The sequence below is a fragment of the Xiphophorus maculatus genome, chromosome 7 (assembly GCF_002775205.1).
Source record: "Xiphophorus maculatus strain JP 163 A chromosome 7, X_maculatus-5.0-male, whole genome shotgun sequence".
In the NCBI taxonomy this organism is placed as follows: Eukaryota; Metazoa; Chordata; class Actinopteri; order Cyprinodontiformes; family Poeciliidae; genus Xiphophorus; species Xiphophorus maculatus.
Genome location: NC_036449.1, coordinates 9899706 through 9923640, shown reverse-complemented (window position 1 = coordinate 9923640; position 23935 = coordinate 9899706). Strand labels below are relative to the sequence as shown.

General features: G+C 39.5%; 1 long non-coding RNA gene across 1 annotated transcript in view; it reads left to right on the top strand.

Annotated features, from left to right (window-relative positions):
• Nucleotides 1–15568: 15568 nt before the first annotated feature.
• Nucleotides 15569–23935, top strand: part of LOC111609358 — a 30264-nt gene continuing 21897 nt past the window's right edge. Inside the window, exons 1-2 of the long non-coding RNA XR_002753085.1 lie at nt 15569–15614; nt 16456–16545. This is a non-coding gene — a long non-coding RNA (uncharacterized LOC111609358). The remainder of the gene's footprint in view (nt 15615–16455; nt 16546–23935) is intronic.

Sequence of the window (23935 nt, the reverse complement as noted above, 5' to 3'; positions counted from 1 at the left end):
TGGGTAGAAAGAATGCGTGATGACTGAAGAGGAGACACGTTGGCTGCCGTCCAGCTTATTGTACGCCAGTCTGAAGCTGGCTGCCACGGCGGCTTTAACTCGCTGCATGGCAGACAGATGACAACTGCCGGCACGCCACTCAAGACCTCAGACGCATCCCTTCACCATGTCTGATGAATTAGGAATAGAATTATTGTTCTCAGTTTCCTTTGTTGCAAAGTCAAAGAATTGCCTTCTTCCCTGAATACAAAATTGTCCTCCTTTATTTTTATTTATGTATTTCTTTTAGTAGCGTTTTGGTTTCATACATGAGCACATGTGCATGCACGTGTGGATAAGTGTGAGGCACATACGTTAAGTTAGGAAGAGGCAGTGGTTTGGTGTGGTTGGATAACTCAGTCGCCATCAGACTGCAGCATCTGCCATCAGATGTCTTCTCACCGGGGATCCTGAATGGTGCTAGAGACGCGAGAATATCTGCTTTCACACTGCTGAACATGACATTTGATCGTGCATGTACACGCAAGAAGAAAGATGGTGGAACATGTGTGCACGTATGTTTACAGCGTGCAGACGTACATAGGCACACAGCTACACACTTCACAGAGGCTGTGTGAGAGCCAGAACGCGGAGCCCGAGGGGGCTGTTGTGTCTCAGTTGTTTGTGTTGTGTGCGCCGCCGTCCCGGTACATGTACGAGCGCACATTAAGCCACGCTCTCCCCTTTGCATTATTTGCTTTGACTGCTGTGGACAGTGGGTTACTGTCCAGGAGAGCAGAACAGCCGAGCAAAGAGAGGAAGTGCGAGCGGAAGAAAGGAAGCAGAGATCGAAGGAGACAGAAAGGGGATCATTGGTTCCATTTTTTCCCCTCCTTGTATTTATTCACACACCACTTTCGCTCTCCTTTCTGCTTCCTCTTTGATCCCTCTCTCCTCAAAACCTCTGCCCCCATGGGTCGCCAGCTGACAGACAGCGAGAGCAGGGTGCCGCCTCTCCTCTTATCCAGTCTGCTCTCACTTTTTTTTTTTTGTCCTGCCAATTGGGATAAGCACAGTTTTTGCAGCCGGGGGAGTCATTTGGGAACACCAGGTAAGTGAACAGAAGCCACACAGATGTTAATCTCACCTTGGCACCCCTTAGACAAGCAGCACACTCCCCCACCTCCTTCTAGATCTCTTTTTCCATCCTTCCTGCTCTAAGTCCCTGAAATCTTGTTGAAGACGGCCAAGCAGGAGTTGAGGTCTCTTGATTAAGTTTTTTTTTTTTTTATAATGTTGGAAGGGGGGCATTTTGTGGATGTGGTGCACCTTATTCTGGGCATGCAGGCGGGCAGGTGAGCTTCTCATCTCACGTTGCTCCTCACCTTCCCTTCTTGTCCAGAAATCCAGTTATCTGTGTCTATTACAGAAGAGTGTCTGACAGGCTGGATAAATCCTCACACTTCCAGACACGTTCTCAGGCCCTATCAGCTGGGGACAGGACCTCGAGCTCTGATGAGAAAACTGGTCCAGGGAAATTGAATTAGCTATTGTAGCAGGAGCCTTCATTGATTGCTATTAGAGTTGACCTGGAGCTAGGTGAAGGAGAGATGAGGAAGTGTTAAGCCTGTCTGAGAGAACAACCCTGGTCGGCCTGAAAACGGAGAGCTTAAATCGGGATAGATTTTTATTTTATTTTTTTTACAGTAAAATAACGTTCGGGATTTGATCATATTTTCCAGATGCAACAATAAAGCACCAAAAGAAAAATAGAAGGGCTGAAAATTTAGGGAGAAAAATAACAACAAAATGTAATCATCATCAGCACATTTTAATTTTTTTACTTTTTTTTACTTGTCATAAGTCATGTATCTCCTGTCCAAGTCAAGTTTCAAATCACTGTTAACGGAGATACAAATAAGTTAATCAAATTTATAACACCTATGACACTGCATTGCAGTAAGGTACAAATGAAGAATTATCTGTAATCCTGCTAAACATTTAAGTCAACATGGAAAACAGAAATAAAATGCAATAGATTATTTTGGAAACTTATAAAGCATGATATAAAATAGATTAAAGATCATAATGTGTATTTATCCTCGTACAACTGATAGAAGGACAATAACACGATGATGAATTTCTAAAAGAATCAAGTGCTTTTTCATTAAAACAACTCTACATACATTAAGAATGATTTTGCTCTCCTGTGTCTGAGTGAGAATTTTATGACTTTGGGAAATATTGTCCTCATTCTAAAATTGAAACTGTTGTTTTAAATGGTTAATCCTCTAAACACTAACCATGTAGCACAATAAACTACCTAAAATGAGGAAGGCTTAGTATTGTTAAACTTTGAAATTACCAGGGCGTTCTTTTATTCTGAAGAACTAGGCCACTTTGTTGTGACACACCCAGCTTAACAGTGAAAGTATATCAGAGTTAAGTTGAAAAAATATTTTGTTCTGAACTGAACAAAAGTCATTTCCTTTAAGATGGAGTTCAGGAGACATCAATGTGTTTATTTTTGTAGAATATACATCTAACATGAAGAATTGTTATTCGCTACCAATCTAAGAATGTCGCTGGCTAATTTCCATCATCCAGAAGCAGTCACAGATTGTTGAGTCTTTCTGCAGCAGTCCCTCCCAGCTGCAGTGAGAACATGACCCATCTACATCCAAATTGCAAATGAATCGTACATGCACGGAAGTATAGCTGGCTGATCTCAGCCTGGTTCACAGTCAGTTTGGGATTTAAATGTCAAATTCATTTTATCTAAAATAAATTACTGCATTGGATATTGACACTTTTTTTTACTGTCATTTAATGACTTCTAGCAACTTATGGGAGTGCCGATTTTTAATTTTTGTGGTTGGGAGTTGGCAAGGCTGAGTGTATGAAGGTGATTTAGAAAAAAAAAACTTAATACATTTTGAGAAGTCTGCGTAAAAGCATAAATAAACAATAAACTCCATGTCCCATGTGAACAATCTTCTCTGCTATGACATATCGTAACACATCATCTAATCCCTCCCCATCCGACATTGTCGCATCGCCCACACTATGCATGTAACTAAAATCTGTGTATTCAGATTACAATGGCCTTTCTTTTCCACAAGTGGCTTTGAGACGCAGCGGTGTTAGAAGTGGATAACAATGAGAGTCAAAAAGTCTATAAATGTGACAGGTCTTTTAGCTGCAGATGATGGATGGAGTCTGTGATGCCGACACTTCCTGTTTCTCTAGCTGCAGAAGCGCGGATGAAAGAGCTGCGGTGTGTTTTCAAACTGAGGAAGAACAATAGGTCAGAGGAAGAAAGCGTTCCCCCTGACCTGACCCCCTCCTTCTCCGGCTTCTGTTCAGTCTGAGGCCTGATGGTTCTGACACCACTGATCTGTTTCTGTCTCTGACTGACTTACACAAAGAAACAGATACCTGTGGGCATAATGGGCTACAGCAAGGATGCTGCATAAACACCTGCTTCATTTAGTCATCGGAGTATTTCAGAAGTACAGACAAGAAGACCAGCGTCATCGTAAGAGTCAAGAACGAATCAGGCGAGCCATCTGAATGACTCTTGAATCCGTACGTGACCACTTTCATGTAAGGTGTTGCCCATAAATAGACATAAAGGGAATTTATTTAAATGTGTTTTTAAATCTTATTTCCACATCCGATGTTTTAAACAAGATCGTGAACACAGAGGGGAACAAAGGCTAAACTACTGAGACAACCTCCGGAGATTAAATCATTTGTACAAACTTGTAGCTCTTGATGCCTTGTTTTTCTTGCTGCTTGAAGACGCAAATGTCTTCGCTACCAACGGCAACCACTGTGAAAGTCAGGAATCAAACACATACGGTGTTACTGTTATTGAAAAAAGACAATTAAAATATAATTGAAAACCCCTGTCTTTGTTGCACCTTTGTGTCACACCTCTTTGTAGCAAAACAAAACACATAATGTGAACCAGAGGAGCTCGAATGCTAACAAAAGCAGCTGGTAATATATTAGCTGAAAATTGATTTTGAATTAGTTTTTAACCTTGACTTAATAGCCACCAACAGAGTCACATATGGTGGGATTCTTTTTTAAATTTAGTTAATTAAGCATATCACAATCAACATTTTGTTTTTAAAAGAGATGCAAAACATTCTATAGAGTATTTCTCTAGAGAATGGATAAATGATGCCACTTTTTATTATTATTTAATTCACACTTAAGTTTGAAGAAACATTTTTGTTTGTATGAAAGCTAAATGTGTGTCTTTCTGCTTTTTAGCCTTAGAGGTCCATGATATTTTTTATTTTATTTTTCTTTCTGAGCAGAGGTGATTGATGACTTGATGGCTCCATTTTTTTTCCAACTATGACATGTCAGTCTTTCAAGAAAGGCTGTGAACATGTTCACGGCAGCATCTCTTCCTCCAGGAGAAGGACGTTTATTTTTGGCGCCATGTGCGACAATGCAGGGGAGTCGATGCTCCATGAGGACAACCTTTGATCATGTCTGAAAATAATAGACAGCTTGTTATGGAGGAGAAGCTGCACGGCACACAAGCATTGTGGTGTGCTTGAAGACAAAGAATCTTGCGTACGCCTGGCCACCCTCCAGAGTATAATTTCATGATTTGGCAGCTTTGAGTTCACTTCCGGAAGTTACTTGTTGGATCTGCGAGGCTCTGGAATGCTCTCCCAATTTTTGTTAATTGATTTGCCAAATCTCAGCTCACCCACTGAATTTTTGCTAATGGATTTGGCTGCCTTCGACTCGCCCTGTACTGACTGTTGGTGCTGTGGACCTCAAGGCCTGTGGATCATTTTCCAGAGCTTTGTTGCTAGACCTCCTGATCTACAGGCAGCCATCTGATCTACATCCCTGACCTCTGTAGCCTTCTGGCTTCCAGAACTTTCTGTTTCATTGGTCTGTGCTTCACCGTAACAGTCCATCTGTCCATGATCCCCTCTGTCTTTAAGTCTTCAGTATGGCTCTTCCCTTTCTGCCTTAAAACTGTGGACTTTTAACACTAGTTCCCAGGCGGGGAAAGTCTGCTACAGCCTTTACTAGACAGTCAATCAAAAACTCAAGGTGGGACAAGACATCGGCTGTGAGTGTTTCGTTTTTTAAATTTTTCTTGCAAACGTTTTTTGTAATTACACAACACTATAAACAGAAATGAAAGACAGCAGTGGCCATCATACATATTAACAACTAACTACTGTCACATAGAGAAACAGTTATGACTACTTAAAAATAGTCCTAAATGATGAAGTCAAATATTTTTAGATGAAAGCCAACGTTGGAAGTAATCCTAAAGCCAACAAACAATCTCAGATAAAGAAACTTTAAAAAAAGAAAAACAATTGCATCTTATTCATTTCATGTGAAAGTTTAACAGAAGTGTAATCTCTCCAAATACTGAGAATATCTTCCGTTACCGCTACCTGCTGGCGTGTTTTGTTCCTTCAGTCTGTCACCCTTGCATGATTTTCCACCATATGTTTGGTGCATTCAGGTGCCTTTAGTTGGTCTGATAAATCCTGCAGGCTGTGATCTCTCTGCAGGTCCAGTTGTTAAATGTGTGATACTCAATCTCTCAGTTGTAAAACAAAAATCTGCTGAAACATGTATGAGTGTGAACTCCAACTCTTTTCAAAATCTGTTGAGAATGAGAAAGTTTTGTTGTGGGTCCCGAGCTTTAGTGCATCAACCCACTTCTTCCTGTTGTTCATCGCAAATTCACCTGTTACCAACACTGTTGTGTGAAGATCCTGCTGCCTTCAATTTCTGTTCTTGTCAGTGCTGCCTTCGCCGATCTCTGTTCTAGTCGGTGGTAAGCTGGACTTAGAGTTCTGCATTAAAACCTGCTCTGTGAAAATCTCCCCACCTCCCTTCATTTGACACCATATTTTAATGCGGTGGAGCATGTCTGACTTAAAATCTGACGCAGTGATGAAAGTAGCGTAGATTACAACCACCCATCGACCAGTAGAGCATGTGGTTACCAGGGAGACTGAACGTAAGCTGAAAGATGACCAAGGAGTCAAACTGATTTCTTAGGCAAGTCCTCCTGCTGCTTGGGATTCAAGAGATGTGACAGGTGCTGCTGCCTTCCCAAGAATCTCCTACATCTAAAGGAAGATGTTAACTCATCAAACATCCTCACAAGAGTAAAGCTATTTTGTCTCATCGAAAATTATAACATACATGAAATGGAAAATAATAATAAGTTAGAGTTTGAGCCCTTCTTATGTTTAAAAATTGAGAAGATATGGAGAAAAATAAGAATTATATTGACATGAAGTCTGTTAGCATACAAAGAACAGTGCTGTTCTATTTACATTCCCATGTGATCACAAAATAAAAATTAAAGACACAGAAATGTTTTTCTTTCTTTGTGTTGGCAACGGCTGACCCTTGTTCTCATTGACGCTGTAACACTTACACTAACTAGGTTTGTTTAAAGACGGTAAGCTTTTCCAATTGGTTTACCAAATCCTTAGGTTTCCCAAAAATGGAAATCTACTTTTTACCCTTTTGACAACAACCTGTAGATTAATTGTGACTGCACAACCCCAGCCTCCTTGTTTTCCAGCGTGGAACCTCACATTTGCTCCGACACGTTCAGCGGCGGCTTTACACCCTCCATAGGTGTGGCCCAAGAAATATCCCATACTGTTATAGCCTCAAGCTCTTCGAGTGAGACTTTCTGTGTGCACGTTAGTGTACACCGGCAACCTCGCTCTTTTATTCAACGATAGCGCTTTCATCCTCTGTGAGACGGCCGCAGGATCTTGCCCTGTGAGCCCCAGAGATGGAGTCTGGTGTTTACGTGCGTTAGGCTTCCCACCCTCTGAGCTGACCCTCCCCTTGTACACACATTGAAGAGGAGGTGTGGATCTGGTGGGTGGTTCACTTTTTTGTAATTATTACTTATACAGGCAAAGGGGTTTAGGAGAGAATTACTATTTATATTTGTAGCCGTGTCATAATAAGTCCATTTACAGCAGTCTGTCTTACTTTTTTGTTGCTAGGTTTAAAGGAAAATGGTGTTGAAAAGATCCCTATTGATGTTTTTTTTTTTTTTTAAGAATGAAAGGGCTCAGACCAGTCAATACAAACAAAGCAGCAAGAAACAGATACAGATAATGTATAAACAGTAACAGATATTACAGTAACAGGAAATACTCATTCTTTAAAGAAAGATTACAAATGTCAATTATTTAAATAATGTATGTGATTAAAATTATTTTTTATGGCTTAAGATCTACAATCTATGAATTATTTATCAGAAAGAAATATTTAAAAGCACAAAAGCAAATGCAAAAATAATTTTGGACCCCTCGCTTAAAGCTGTGATTTGTTAAAACACTCATTATATCCTGACAGTGTAATGTGAGACCGATGATGTGTGAAAAAATCTAGCCACTCTGGCTCCACTCAGTGATACTTCTGCTACCTGCAGAAATGCACAGCTCCCGCTCAGGAACAATCAATCAGAGCCTGTGTCAATCATGCTCATGTACACGCTGCTCACATCCTCCCCCACACAGAGCTTTACGTAACTCTTGAGTTGACTCATTCCATCATGACGCTGCCACCATCATGTATGTGGTATGCCAGTATATCAGGGTTTACAATTTACAATCACAAATTCCTTTTCTTGCAATCCACAAATATGCACTGGCCTATTATCAAAAAATAAACAAAAAAACTACCGCTTCCTCTGCAAAAAAAAAAAAAAAAACTGTTTAAGTTTGAGGTCTTAACATGAGAAAAGTCTGTGTAAAGGGGTGTGAATATTTTTGGAATCTAGTTTTATTCATTCATTATGATTTTTTTCCATGTGTTCATGTATGGACACCTCAACCACACACGCACATGTTCTATGTCTGCTAGGTGGACATGCACGTGCCTTAAAGAGTGGTGGGTCGTATCGGTAGCAGAGGCCGGAGTTGACCTCTAGTGAGTGTGTAGATTTATTCTAATCAGTACTCTGCTTCTGACAGGTTAACTGCAGCCCTCTGACCCGGGGAGCTCTCCGGGTGTCACCGTCCTTGTGTTCCCTGTCTGCTTTTATCGGCAGCAAAAGAAAATGTAAATTAAACGCAGCATAAAAATAGATGATGGGAGCTTGTTCCTCTCATCTCTTTATTCACCCCCCTCCCCATCTCATCTCTCCCTCCTTCCTCTACTGCTTTCTTTTTTTTCCTCTTTGCAGCTGCATACTCAAAATGAGATAAATAAGATTTGCATTTTGTGTTACATGGTGCCATACTGCTCAAACAACGGCAACTGTGGATGCACAAGGATCAAGGAGATTCCAAAATCCAAAATCTTTCATCCGCACATCACAATGGAGATCAACAGAAAAAGCTCTGTTTTTCTTTAAACCTGTTTCTCCTGGTTATAAAAGGTAGCGGTGCGTCTGTTGTTGTGCCTTTCCGAGATGAGCGGAGGGGCATACTTGAATTAGACAGCACTGTTATGCCTCCATCAGTGCAATTTTCCAGCAATGCCCCTAAAAGCCCTCACACACTTCATCAGTATTATTGTAATTCTTTAGCTCTAGGTTATTTGGCAGCTGCTGAGCCCCACTGGTAAATCCCATTCGTGATGCCGTCCCTTTCACCGCAGCCAGAGCTCCATTGATTTTTTTTTCCTTTTCTCTCCTCTCGGCTCGCCCAATTCATTTCGGATTGCTCGATACGAAACATTTTAATTTCTGCTCGCACCTCCACTCGGATAACAGTCAGAGGTTTCCTGCTTTCTTCATTTCTGTGAAACATCTCTCTTTTTTCCTTTAACCAGTCAGTATCAGAAGAGCTTGAGTTTCCCCCCCCCCTTTCAGTTGCCTAAATTTGGCTACCTTATTGATTTCTTAAAAGTTGCAGAGAAAACAGTGCCAACAGAAAATCAGGAAAAACTGGCCATTTATGTAGTCCTAGAGTTTTAGAAAAATAAAAGTGTAAAACAAAATTTGGCATTGACGTCTTGTGTTTAGTCCAATTTTTCTGTTTAAATGTGTGCATATATGCAGGTGTATAATCAGCTCTATTCCCTCTATGGTTGGGCACGGGCCATTATAGGAGCTATGTGCAGTCTGATGGAACCTATTGACGTCTGAGTACAGAGGCCCTGCTTAATTAGTATAATACACCCACTGCTTTGGTCTCTGCAGGATCCTGAAAATGGTGCTTCTTTGCATTTGCCATGCAATTTCTTTGGGAAGTTTCTTGTTATAGAATCAACATCAGATTCGTCATTGGGGATAAGACTTGTTTGCTTTGAGAATCTTCATAACGAACTGAATTTTACTCCTTATGCTTGCAAAAGTTTTGTCTCGTGTGTGTCTTACTGAATCTGTGTCACTTTGTGGTTTCCACACACATCTGGCACCCTCACAGTTTGGCATGACAGACATTTTGGACTGTGTCATTGATTTGGAATCGAGCTCTGCACTCCTTGTCCTTCACTTAGTGTCAAAATCGATGATGCCTGCCTCTGACCATGCATTAAAATCTGCTCACCCCTCCTTCCCGACATGGACACACACCCACATCCAATATGTCTTTCTATCTTCACAAGGACTTTGCACTGACTTCCACTTATTTTTCATTTGCTTCTATAGCCTAGTCCCAACCTTTACTATAAATCTGGCTATTATCAGTACATTTCCAATAATAAACTTCATCACAGTCCTAAAACTAACCCTAAACCCAAAAACAGGCTCAGCCAAAAGACTTGTGGGAGAGACTAGAGCAAGGCACTGCTATAACAATAGTCGATAATAATTACAACATTGAAAGCAAAGTACTTAGTCTATAAACTCAGAGCAGGGTATACTTCTTGACAAAGGTTAAGTCTCTCATTGTTTATAGAGTAAAAGCTTGCACAACCTTTACTGCCATCTGTTGTGGAAGCAGCGTCAGAGAACGTGACTTAAAAAGTTAAACAAACTGAAGACTGGTTCTGTTCTGTGGGTTACTTTGATGCTTCTGGAAATAATCATGTGGAGAAGGATGCTTCATAAAATGACAAATATAATGGATCAAAACCCTGTAACCTACTGTATGTTTACTCCATCACAGACTTATTCAGTTCTTTGTAAGATCTATTGTAAAACTTCTACAGAAGATTCTTCCTGCCCACAGTCATCACTCATGCAATCATGCAATGACACTTTGAAGAAACTTGGATAGTTTGAGTTACTTTTACTTTGGAATCAATGAAATGAATTGGACTGGATCACACCACTAAATACCAAGGTTTCTGACCTTCGGTCGATGAATCAGTGACCATATTTTAAATATTCCAATGTTAACCAGACAGAATAATCAACCTACAACCTTAATTTTCTACCGCCACGTAAGACTTGGTTGTCTCTGTGGTGAAAGCAGGCTTGTATGTGTACAAAAATGTAAAAGTCTTTAAAATCACAACAGGATATTAGAAATTTTTGTCCTGGCTCAAGCATCAAATAATGTAAAAAAATGTTTTGCACAATTTATTCATATGAAAAAGTATTGAAATCAAAAGCGCAAAGAGAATTTTTAAATGTCAATGCGTAGAGAATACCAGAGAAAATTAAACAAATAAAAGATGTGAGATATGTTATACTAAGTGTTATCACTTAGCCATATTGTGTATCACAAGAACAGTATGCTGTACAGTGCTTGGCAAGAACTGCATGCATTGTTTTCTTGTGTCACCCTTGGTTCCATTATGTCTTTCAGTCCAGTTTGGAGTGTTGTTGTTGAGGTTACGGTTATCAAAAATAAAAGCACATCTATTGAGACCACAGTGTTTTCTTCATAAAACGGAAGCCATTATTTCCCACAAACAAAGCAACATACAGAAAAGGCAACAATAAGGGAGAAAAATTGAAGTTAGGAGCAAGGTCAGGTGGACAGAGACAGAGCATGGACAAACAAATGAGGATAGCCTCTCATATCTGATCTCCTGTTGCGCCCAGTTGAATAGATCCAGCATAGATGTCAAAAGACAAGATTATCTGCCACTTGTACACATATCTGTCACCACAGTACTTTGACGAAAAAAATTTGCCAAGGTGAATATTCTGAAGGGCAGAGGGCTAAAGGTGTATGCTGGACCGGTAAGACTTAAGTGAAAATCAATACCGAGAGCTGTTGAGAGCAAAACAGTGCAGGTGTCTCCATGCAGTGCAGTTTTAACCAGGAAGGTTTGTGGTAATTACGCTGTACTATAATCACAGAGCAGTTGGATAGGTCAGCATTTTTGTGTCTTCAGACCCATTAAATATTTTCAGGCTTTGCCATTTTATAACCACAGAGTATTTTAGTGGGATTTTTATCTGACAGACCAACACACAGTGGAGCAGAATTGTAAAAAAAAAAAATAATAATAGAAAAAACGACCAAATTTGGGATATGCATAACAATCTGCTGACAGATTATCCTATCTGAGATGTAGATTTTCTGTAGCTCCTCCTCTTGGTTCTCTCTCTGATCAATGCTCACCTTGCCTGGCCAGTCAGTTTAGCTTGACGGCCTTTGTGGGTTTGCAGTTGTGCCATACCGTTTCCATTTTTAGATGGTCAATTTGGTGGTGCTCCATGAGTTGCTTAAAGCTTGTGATATTCTTGTAGAATATATCCCTATTTTAAAAATCTCTAAAGCATAATTGTGATATGGTCACAATTCCTTCTTGGAGACGATACACCCTATTGTCACAACCACTTTCATTTCTTCTGAGATGAAATAAAATATTAAAATAAGAAAACAGATGTGTTTTCTTTCTCTAGAACATTCAAGGTTGTAGAGAACCTTGAATGTAATAGAAATCAAGTTAAACATAGTATGTCACTTCTGTTTGTAGGTATAATGCCTCCACTGACAGGAAGGTCATAAGACGATTTAAAGGGACCACAACAAACCCGTTTTAAATTATTGCTGATCATTTAGAGCTTCTGAAAGATTTTTGTGACTCATTGTTTCTACCAAAGACAATCTACCAAATCTAGACAATCTAGCAAAGCTAACAATAACTGTGTCTTGAGGTTTATTTTTCAGTTTACTTCAAAGAACTATGAACTGTTAAATGTCTTAAATGTTTTCAATTAACTTTTTATGACAAAAAAAAATTACAATTTAGTGTAAACATAATGTTCTTCTTGCTGTTGGGTTTCAGAATTGTTATTGTACACGGTGGTTAACACATACTGGTTTTAGATACCCTCCATAGAAATGAATTCAAATATTATGCATGTTTAAGTTACATCTTCTGCTTTATGATTGGTTTTCTTCAACCACACACAAAAAAATCAGATTAAAATGCTTCTTTTTTTTTATTTTTTTTTTTGGCACCCTGATTTGTTTCCTTCACCGGCCAAGCAGAACAGCTATTGCTCTCTCACTCAGTAATGAAGACCCCGGGCAGGGTGGATGGGCCTCGGGGCAAACGTACACAAACACACCAGCATGCAAACATGAGGGTAGTGATGGAGAGAGTGCTCTGAATAAACAGAGCTCAAATGTTTGGTTTGGTAACGTGGAGGCAAAAGGGATGAAAATCAAGGCATTTTGGATTTCATCACCATTCTAAATTCGATGCCATGTTCTTGAAACGGTGTGGTAAAGCAGCACTGCTGAAATTTTATGGTTGCATCGTCTAAGAGAAATCCAAGCGTATGATTAGGCCTTGATAGGTTTGGGTAAGGCCGAAGGGAGACTGTGGGTGGGATAGGCAGGTTTGGTTTCAGGGGATTTTCTAATAGGCATTCCCTTGGTGAAAAGCTTCTTCAACCCACACACGCACACACAGTTTCTTCACTGTAAATGCTCTTTCACCTTTATCCTTACACTCATTTGGTGATTTCTGTGAGTGATACTGCTTCGTAGAGGAGAATAGCAGTGGGAATGGATTATGATTATAAAAGATAGGTCGTGCGTTGGCACCACACCTCCGCTGTTCAGCGTTTATCTGGCAAAGCGCTCCCCAGGAGGCTCCTGTGTCCTTTTTGCCCACACTAGTGTAGGCAGAAAGGTTATTTTCTTTTCCTCGTATTTCTGTAGGTGACGTACTATACTACAAGACAAGATGATGCACGATACTGGGTTCTTCCAAGAGATGGATGGCATTTTTGGCTCTTTTATGGAGAAAATTAAAAATTAAACTTTGTACAATCTCCTGTTTTGTGGATAATGACTAATGTCTGGCACAAGACTTTTGTTGACTCACCAAACACATGTCCCCATCACTTATTTAGGTTTGACAAAACCCTGGCTATGTTTTCTAAATTCATTATCTTAAAGCTAATTTCACAGTTGCCTCATTCCAAATAATGTTGAAATAAATACTCCCTTTTTGGGTTTTTGTTTTCGAAGATTCATTTTTTGGTTTATGTTCATGTTTAACCTCTCTATTCCAGATTGAAAAAAAAAAAGAAAAACAAAACAGAAATAGCACCAGGACTGCACGCCAACGTTAGCTACGTCAGCTGCTAATTGTTAGCCAGCGATGGTTGTTTCATGGTAACAGCAAAATTTATGTTGTCTGCCTGCAGTAACCTTTTCGTCTTATCTACCAGCTACACCCCTCCAATGCCTTTCACAAGTAGAGATGATATTCGGTCTTCATTTGCTGAATCTGACATGTAATCAGACAAAAACATAATAACTACTTCCTGCCTTACTTCAAACTAAGAGTCTCAATAATTGAACCACTGTCTCAAGCCACCTGTAAAGAGTCTTAGCAGAGGACTAAGCTCGAATAGACATGGAGGTATATAAACACCTTCACATACAGAGGTTGTAGTATTATATTAACCTAAAATAACAACTAGACAATACTTCTCAGGGGAGGGTTTAGAAAAGTCATGATTCCATGCCACGTGACCTCAGTCCCTACTTAGTCCACCGTTCACAACCCAGCAATATCTTACATTCGGTTGACTCCTTCTGCACAGATTCTGAATCACAGTGAAATTATTTTTTTTTCTCTGATAAAAAAAATCCAAGTGTAAAACTTTGGTATGGTCAGGTAATCGCCATCAATTTGAAAAAATAATAATAGCAAAATACCTTTTTTGTCCTTTCTGTCCATCATATAATTAGTTGCACATTTCAGATATTTGATAGGACTTTCTTCATTAATAATTCATACTTGCTAAATTCATAAAACATCATCTTGTCCCCAGCAAGTAACATTTGATATTACATCTAAGGCCCAGAGCAGAGATGTTTGCCAGAATCCCATCAAATGAAATTTCTAAAAATACTGACTAGCATGTTCTCCCTCAAAGGCTCTCAGTGGCCCTTTAAGAAGGACCGGAGGAGGAGAAGTCCCCTGCTATCTATTTTCTTTGGCACCGCAGCTCTTTTCTGAACGTTTTTCATTTGATTCCTTGCCTCTGCTTTTTGGGGTTTTTTTTCTTTTCCCCCTCATCTCTCTGCTTCTTTTCCAACGCCTGCTCATGATGTCAATTTAATTCAATCTAAAGGACATAAAGCGAGCGGCATCTTTTAATGTCTTTTGGAAAGGCACTTGTAACACATTAAATTTACTTTCACCTTTTCAGCTGGGATTTTAAGGGGCGAGAAAGAAAGATCAATTATTGGCGGAATTTGAAGTTTCATTAAAATCACTTCTCTCTGCCTGTGTCCTTGCGTCGTTTTAAGTGGGCCATCTGTCTAAACATCTCTCAGGGTTATTTTCCCTTTTTTTCTGATCATTTCCTCGCCTTATTCATGAACCCTAGGAGTCCAGCTTTGTAGTAGTGTTGGAGCTGGAGCAGCCTCCCCCTGCTGAATACAGCTCTGGGCCTCAGCCTGCGCAAGACTCCCCCCTCTGCCCACTAAGGCACCCCCACCCATACCCCCTTCACCACAAACTCTTCCAAATAGCCTCCCCTTTCCTTTTGCGTCCCTTCATAAGGGCCCACAGAATGTCTGAACTTGCTACACGCAAATGACCCGCCTCATTGTGGCTGGTTCTCCTCGCCCTCCGTCTCTCTCGCTCTCTTCCCCTCTTTGCCTCTCTCTGACCCACCTACTGTTTCAGATCCCCCTGTCTCTTCCCTCCTTCCCTGCTTCTCCTCCTTATTGCAGATTTGTATGCAGGCTGTGACCTAGGTGGCTACAAAGCACAGCAGATTATTCTTGATCATTCCTCTGCCCCCCATGAAGCCAGTTATGAGAAAAAGATCCCTTAATGATGCTCTGACTATTAACAGTGTTTTATGTCCAAATGTCTGCCCCATTCTTCTAACAAACTGGTACAATATAGACACAAGAAACTTGAGGAGTGACTAGACATACATAGGCTTCTGTGATTAAGCTTGTAATTGGATATTACAGGCTTCACACTGAATAAAGCATTCGCTGATGATGCACTTTTGGATTCTTTGACCAAAAGGTCAGAAAGCAAATAAATAACATATATAAAGAATTTCTGCATTTGTGCTCTGCTGTAGACATATGAAAGACTGAGATTAGACTTGACTGCTGTCTCCTGTCACTGTGCCAGTATTGTGTCTGTAGTGGGTCCATCCAGGCCCCCACATCTCCCATCTCATCCCGGGCTCATCCCTCTGTCTGTAGGAAGACAAGTCGCAGCGCCAGTCTGGCTCACAGCCAGTGTGGAAGCTCTGGGTAAGTCCCTGTGCCAAGCTGGGATTAGACTGAGATGTTAATCATTGGAGAGCATATTGAAAAAAAAAAATACAACAAAAAAAAACATCATTATACTTTCCATTTTCAAGCCTTTGACTTTAAAGTTGTAGCAAAAAAGGTTCCCTCTTAAGATCTGCTGAAGCTTCTCCTTTTCCTACACTTCCTACCCTTTGAACTTTTCCACATCAAAGGTTCCTGTCATTGTATCTTAGCGAGCTTGTTTGTGATAGGCAGCGTAAAATAATTGTAGGAATAATATACAAGGTTCTGAAAGATTTTTACAAACTGAAATTTTTAACTTTTTTGTAGAACCAACTTTTTACTGAAATTAAAGCTATGCCATCTTTTGTCAATCTCTCTGCTAGCGTTGTACATATAGAGAGTTGCTGAATAGATCATGGTCTACTGGATTGGATGGAAAGTTTGCTAAGTCTCTTTTCAACGTTTTAACTTATTTTATGTGTGAACTTTGACTAGAACTTTTTTTACATAAAATTGCTGTAATCTGAAAGGTTTACTGAGTTCTATCAATGTTTCAATAAATGACTGAAGAAAGGCATAATGCTGCCACTAACATGTGCTGTGTTAGTGTGCTGCCCAGCATCAAGCTTTCCAAGTAGGTCGAAAAGTTCAGTTTAGAGGACAACGGATTAGAGCAACTTCTTCGTCCAATCATTTGTTGTGGCTCACACATACTTTGAGATAAACTACAAACTAGACCTGCTAGAGCCCTCTGTCAGCCATTACTTTTTTTACCCCACTTTTCTACTCAAACCAGATTTGAGGAAATCACAACTAACAGTTTCCCTGTTTCCCTTAGGTGTGTTTCTCTGCAGCTCCTCCAGAGTTACTCTATCCCTCCTGGCTCTCCTTGCTTGTTTGGGCCATTTCAGTGGATGCCCATGTCTTGGTAAGCTTGCGGTTCTTCTATGTTCCTTCCATTTTCAGAAGATAACCCTGCTTCAAACTTTTCCACATCTTCGTTCCTGTTCATGCTGTATTTCCGTGGTCTTCATGAACTGTTTATTCTCCACTGTCCGCTACAAACATTTAAAACTTTCACAGAGCAGCTGAATATTGATTCAGTTACACTCAAGTAGTTCATGTGTGTGTCCACCTATTTATTATTTAGGTGACTCTTGAAAGCAATAGGTTACATATTTTTTCCATTTATAGAGTATCAGACTACCCTATAAAATGTTTCTACATTTGTAAAAAAAAAAAAAAAAACAATGTAAAAACTGAAAACATATGTTTTTCCTCAAGTCCACAGCTATGCACTTCTTTGTGTTGCTATGTCACATAAAATCCAAAATAACTACACTGAGGTTTGTGAGTATAATATGATAAAATGCAGAAAGGTTCTGAGGGTATGAATAATTTTGCAGAAGACAGTAGCTTATTTTGAATGGGGTTTGGTAAGGAGAAGATTTTGCCCTTTCAATTTGAGTCTCTTTTGCTACTCACTGTTTCAGCTTATTGTGTCATAAGTAATTCTAGCTGACTTCAAAGGAGTTCAGGGCCACATTTATAAGGTTGTGGGAAGCGCTGTGAATGTCAACCAATGCAAACAACCTCTCTCATATGGGAACATTAGAGATGGCCTCTTGTGAAAACGGTTCGTTTCCATTTTTGCCATCCTTCAGACTTCAATGTGACCTAAATCTGGCAAATATAACCTTATAACGCAGGAACTCGATGCCAAACCTGACCTCCCTAAAGGTTGTGTGGATGATGTGTGTGCTTTTGTTTTCATGCACTGAAATGCTTGTGAGGCACACATTTAATCGGTTTTTGTCGAGATGAGTGGGAGATACCAAAATGGCAAAGGGACCGATACAGACATAGATCAGGTTTCTACTTTTTTTTTCAAAATAACCAAAGCAATATATCAGTATTACACAAAATCTGCAGCTTTTCAATTTTGACTAAGCTCATTTGTGAGAGATGAGTGTAGGAGAATAGATGACTATAAAAAATTTGCCTAGGGTACACGTCTTTGCTTTTACAACTCTAAAGCAGAAAAAACATAAACATTTAATTGAAAAAAAAATAAGTTGTTATATAGAGTGAGACCAATGTCAGTGAAGGCATAGATGTCCACACTCTTCTATGCTATAATTCCCACATTCCAACACATTCAAAGTAAGTTCCCTCAATTTTTTACCTGGTGATCCAATTTATTTTTTACATATAAATAGTCATAATAGAAAAATGTTAAGACACAACAAAGAATTCAAAAGAAAAATTGAAAAGCAGACAAAACATTTCAGCATAGCAAACATGCACGCTGCATCTGTGTGTTTATGTCAAATTTGCAGTGCGGCGCAGAATTAGAACATTTTTTCTCTCTTGACAGCCGTGAAATGATCTCTCTGCTTCCAGTAACAGAGAGAAGTTGCATCTGTGCTGTGCATCTGTCATAACTTTGGGCATAACATCTGTCATTGCACAAGGCTTTTAAAATAATGCATTCTTAAAGTGTATTGTCTGAACAGAGGGAATATTCTGTGTCCAAAAAGCAATGGATGGACTCATATTTATATACACGAAAATATGAGTTTATCAGGGTATAATAATCTTAAGAACAAATATGGTTTCAAGGTATCACAGAATTTCACAAAGCTTATATTTTACAATTTTTCCCCAAACTTTTTTTTTTCACCAACTACTACAATAATACAATATATTGAATATTACAGTTCAAATTTACACACACTAAGCATCCAAAAAGCCACTTAATGTAGTAGCTGTTTTAATAGTAGTTTTATACCGTTTTGCTCGTTATTAAGGTGACCAGTTCAAGATGGTTCTGTAAGTTTGGATGCAACTGGATATGAAAGGGAACTGTTCTGTTTCTTGCAAAATGCTTTAGCAAGACATTTTAATATAAATGGTTGCCATACAAATAAACTGAATTAAAGTGAGGCCAGTTTAGGGTGTAGTGACCCAGGATGAACGATGTACTCTGCAATATAGTCTAAAGTTTCAATCGCAGTGGAAATGCATCATGACTACAGGGCAGATAAAATTTCACTCTCACCCTGATTTGTTTTTTAAACTCCAGTGTTATTTTACTACCTTCTGGGCCTCCCATCTGAAGCTGCGACCCAACCCCGGATAAAGAGGAAGAAAATGGATGGATGGATGGATGTTATTTTAGTTTAGAGCATTATTTTGTAATACATTGCTTATGTTCTGTGTATAGATCACGTGACAAGAGCATGCCAAAATATTTTTTTTTCAGTTTATCATCGCTGTTCTGTTTCGCCCCTCTACATCCGTGATTCTTACTCCTAATGAAGCCATCAGTCAGTAACAGCCAATGACAGCAGTTCTCTGTGTTATTAGTATACACGTGGGAAATTGGCAGCTTTCTAATTAAGTGGATCAGAATTAATCAAGCAACCAGTCAGAGTGACTCTGTGTCAGTATAAGCAGCTATTACCAAGAGAACACTTGCCGTCTATGCACATTAAAGCACACTCACATGTATTTAAAAGACGGATTCAGCCGTCCAACTGTTATGTGTAAACCCCATCATACAATCAATTAAGCATTTAATACATTTATCAAAGCTGTTGTTGTGTTTTATTTTTTTATCTTTTTTTTTGTTCGTTTTTTTCAGTGAAGTTACTTTCCTTCTCATCCTGGCTCAAGATTTATTTAACCTTAGCCTCTCATTAATTTGTTTTTAGTGGGTTTTTTACTCTAATGGCAACTTCATCTGATTCTTAAGCTGTTTGGCATTTTAACTGCAGCATTTCTGCTTTTTTGGCTTCCACTAACCTTTTGGAGGCAAGCCTGTCCTACCTTTGGTATTTATCCATGTATTTGGGTTTTGCAAGCGAGGTAGACAAATAAACTTTCTATCTGTGCCTTCACATGCACAGTATATTTATACCTGCAGTGTGTGTCATGGTAGGAAAAAAAGAATGCTACAGTCTAGACAGGCTGATGAGTGAGTGTGTGTACGTGTGTGTTTTTCCTTTAAAATTGTAGCAGCATAGTTGTCCTCTTCATCTCGATTTACTGTGGTGTCCTCCCCCAGCTGACCTTTTAATGTAAATGCTTGTTTTAAGATGCCATGTTGTATCAGTGGAGAGAAGCTGCAGGGACGCAGCTCTAGTGTTTCTGGGAATGAGGGAGACAATTCACAGGTGGGGAGAAGCCAACAAAGTGACCTCTTGAACCTTTAACCTTTTAATGAAGCTTTTATTACTGACAACCACATTCACTTTGGATTGTTTTGAGATATATGCTGTACTTATATATCTCATGTTCTCTCTTTTGTACTCAGTTTCGGTTTTGTATATATTTTTTTTCACTATTATATTATCTTTTCTGTCTTATCATATGCATTGTGTGTTTGGTAAAGATTTGTGTTTGTTCGATCCAAGATTTGCTTTCATCAGGAAGATATCATTATCACAAACTGGGTGAAAATATAGTTAATGTTCAAGATTAATCATGAACAAAAACAATAAGAGACCCAACCAGTATGTTTGAACAACATATTTCTAAATGTATCTAGGTCAGTCTATGAAGTGTACTTCTAGGGAGATTCAATTGTTATAATTTTTTCATGAAGTTAAAAAAACTGAACAGTTCTGAAAAAAAAATCATCAAGTAAATCAGATGAAGATAACCTGATCAAAATCCTGTTTTTAAGATATGATTTTATTTATTATGGAGAAAAAATATCTAAAACCCTTCTAGGCAATTGGCAAAAAGTAATCAGCAGATATATTTTTTAAATGTATTGTTATATCACAGATTTTATGCCACAGACAATTACAACTTTCTCCACACCTTTACATTTGTGACTGTTGGACAAATTATAGAAACAGTACCACAAATGAAAGATTTCAAGCAAAAAGTTGAGTAAATTATTGTTATTAATGGAAACTAATCCAAGGAGAATTTCTGAGTAAGATTAACAACATATTCCAATTAACTACTGTTAATTAGTTAATTGGAATATTAACTAATACTAATATTAACTAATATTCCAATTAGTTAATATTCCCAAAACCTATTTTGGGAAATAGGTTTTGGGAAACCCAAATAGATTTAATAGTGAGCTGGATGTCTACCTGAACAACTAGAGGAATGCAACAAGTCCTCTATTTATACTGTCATTTCATGAAGCTTTTTAGGCCTTGTTATTCTTTAAGGCTGAGTAACTAGTAGATTGAGCAGAAAAATACTATCCTGTTATCTACACTGTCCCACAATGCATTCTGACTATGAGCTGTCTGTTTAGCCTGTGGCTGTCTGGCACACTGACCCCCACAAGTGAGTGTATTGTGTCTACGTGTGTGTGAATTGCTTTGCCTCGACAATGTGTGTGTGGTGCGGGTGTGCGCGTTTGCGTGCGTGTGCCATCCCTCCTCTACACCAACATCAACTCATGCCTTGGTTGCTATAAATAATTCATTGGCCATTTGAGGCCCCCGGAGCAGAAGAGCACTTGTGAGACCCTTTAGTGATGGCCTTTAGTTACTCCTTACAAATACCCACTTAAGCAGTTCTCACACACAAGAATACGCTCCTCTCAAAACACAGCAAAGCTGCCACTTTAACTGTCACAGCGGATCAATAGGACGCCTAAACTCGACATTATCCTCTTATGTCAAAGCTGAGATTTTTCTTTTCCTTTTGACAGCTGACAACACAATGTAGAGGAACTGATGTTTTTATGCTTCACACAGCTGTTTATCACTTGACTTATGCTTGTCAAGGAACCTAAAGGGAAAGGAGAAGATGCCCTGATTGCAAAAGTGCCTGGATTTAGCAAAGCATGGGGAATTTTAGCGCCATTCTGTTGTGTGCCACGAGTTTGTGCATTTATTGCAGCTTGCAATTAAAAAGAACCACAGGAAAGAAACGTAACTGAGAATAACATGGAAAGAGAGAAAGAGGGGGACAAAAAGGGAGGTGTTGGGGGGTCAGACTAGCATCTTGACTCCTGAGGAGAGGAAGCGAAATGTCCAGTAGCACCTGCCTCATTATCGTCTGCCCCCCCTTGGTCTGACGTAACCCCGGTAACCCTCAAGAATATACATTATCTGCAGGCCATACCTATGGGCCATGCGAACACATTTGTACAAGTTTTTGACGATTAACTAATTCAGAAGTGAGCTTCATTATTCTCCCCCCTTAATTGAGATAACAATGCAAATTCCCTTCATTAACTGTGACATGGACAATTTCTCGCGGGCTCCGCAGGGACACCATTATATTCAGAGCCCACAGAGCAGGTTGGAAGGTGTCATCAGATATTCAAATGGTGTGCTTGTTTAATTGCAGTAAATGTAGCATGTCCGGACGGCTCAGTGGAGGACATTTAAAGTGCGTGCCTGTTCCTCTATTGCTGTTGGTTTTCAGGTGCGTATTAGCGCGTCATTGTTTGGTAATAGAGGCATTTGAGAAGTAGTTATGATAGGAGTCAGTTCAAGGTGTGAACGCGTCTGTATGCGTGAAGGTGTAGGGCCAATCCCCCACTTGAGGCAGCTGTTTCCAGGCCCTTGTGCGATCCCGTGGGGCTCCTGAGGGAGTGTGTTGTTGGACTCTTGTCTTTTATGGCAGCAGCAGTAAACATGACAGGCTGTTTGGAGACCATCTGTTTCCTATGGCTGCCGCATGGTAACAGGGAGCTCAACCTGAGATCCGCTCGGTGTCTGTCTCATAGGTAACAGTCCTGTCTTTGGGCTTTTACAAGGGAATTCTGACAGGCAGAGGGATGGCACGCAAATGAGACAGAATGAAAATATGAAGGGCCCCAAAGAGCTGAACTTGCCATCTGCATGTGCTGCCCAGCGTCTTACAGCACCCAAAGGACCTACAGGTACACTGCCTTCTGATTTGGCCTCATTGTATGACCTCCTAAAACATCATATTGGGGTGACATAGAAGGTGCTAAAATTGTATTTCTAGTAGATGTCAATGGGCAATTTGTTGGTATATTTAACACAAGATGCTCTTTATTTGGTGAGACAGCAACTAAAATTTTGAAGAAGTCGAAGATCCATATAAATAACCTACTAGCGAGTGTCACTATACCTCCATGGTTCTCAAACTCTGACAATGACAAACTCAGCGGTACTGACAAGAAGTGTTGGTACACATAAGTTAAAAAAACAGCTGCAAAAGATGAATTGTTCAAGCACACTGAACTCTTCTTCAAACAGAAAACACTCAAACTAAAATTGCAGTGGAAGATATTTATGAATCTCAAAATAAACAATTGTAAAAATAACAAACCACCATATTTCACTAGCAAGTCAAAAAAACCAGTGAGCTAATGACTATTAGCCACAAGCTAATATCAGCGTTTTTCTTTACTTTTTACTCCGAAGCAACATATTTGCTAAGCATGTGTTTGCGAGCTTTAATATAATGCAAAACCTCAGAAGCACATATAAACAATTCAGTACCGCTAACTACCACTGCATTTTAAACAATCAGCAGCCTTGTTGAGTTTTGTGGGTGGGGCTTTTGACATCTTTGCAATTTTCTAAACTCAGATCGCTCTGACTGTTGTTTACCCTGTGAAGGCCAAGACACGCTAGATATGCTTCGACATTTGACCCAACTAGAAGACGTTAAAGTTAATGTGGCCTTGCGGACCACTAACGATTGCATGTGATTGAATCTCCAACTAGCTGGTCTATCTATCTAGATAGACCAAGATAGACTAGTTGGTTGGAACTACTCAGCAATTTGAGAAAAAAATTTGCCACAAACTTTGGAAGAAAATTCAAACTAAAAAAAAAAGGGCGATCTTTTTAGAGCAGCAACTGTGGCTTTGAGTTTACCCTCTGACTGGCACAAGGGGTACATACTTCATACATACTCGCAAATCTGATGCTTCGGACCATCAAGTCGGAGTCTGTATGTCAGGAAAAAATTGAATCGGACTATGAAGAGTAAGTATCTTGGCCTTGAAACCCAATACTCTAAGATACACAACAGAACCCCAAAAATGAGAACAACCCATGAACCACATAATTTCTAAAGTGTTGGTGTTGCTCATTTTACTCAAACATGAAGATATCCACTGTACAAGCACACACTGAAACACCTGATGCCATTATGCTGCAACAGTATTAAGGAAAGCATTCACAGAGTGTGACAGACTGAGTCAAGTTCTTCTGACACTCTCTGCCAGCAAACGCTGCTGTTTCAAGTGCACATTTCCCTCTACACATTCTCTTGCCAAATTAAGAAGAGGAGTGGAAGAGATTGTCGCACTCATCTTAACACATGAGTCACTAATATGTCTCGGATGCCGTAAT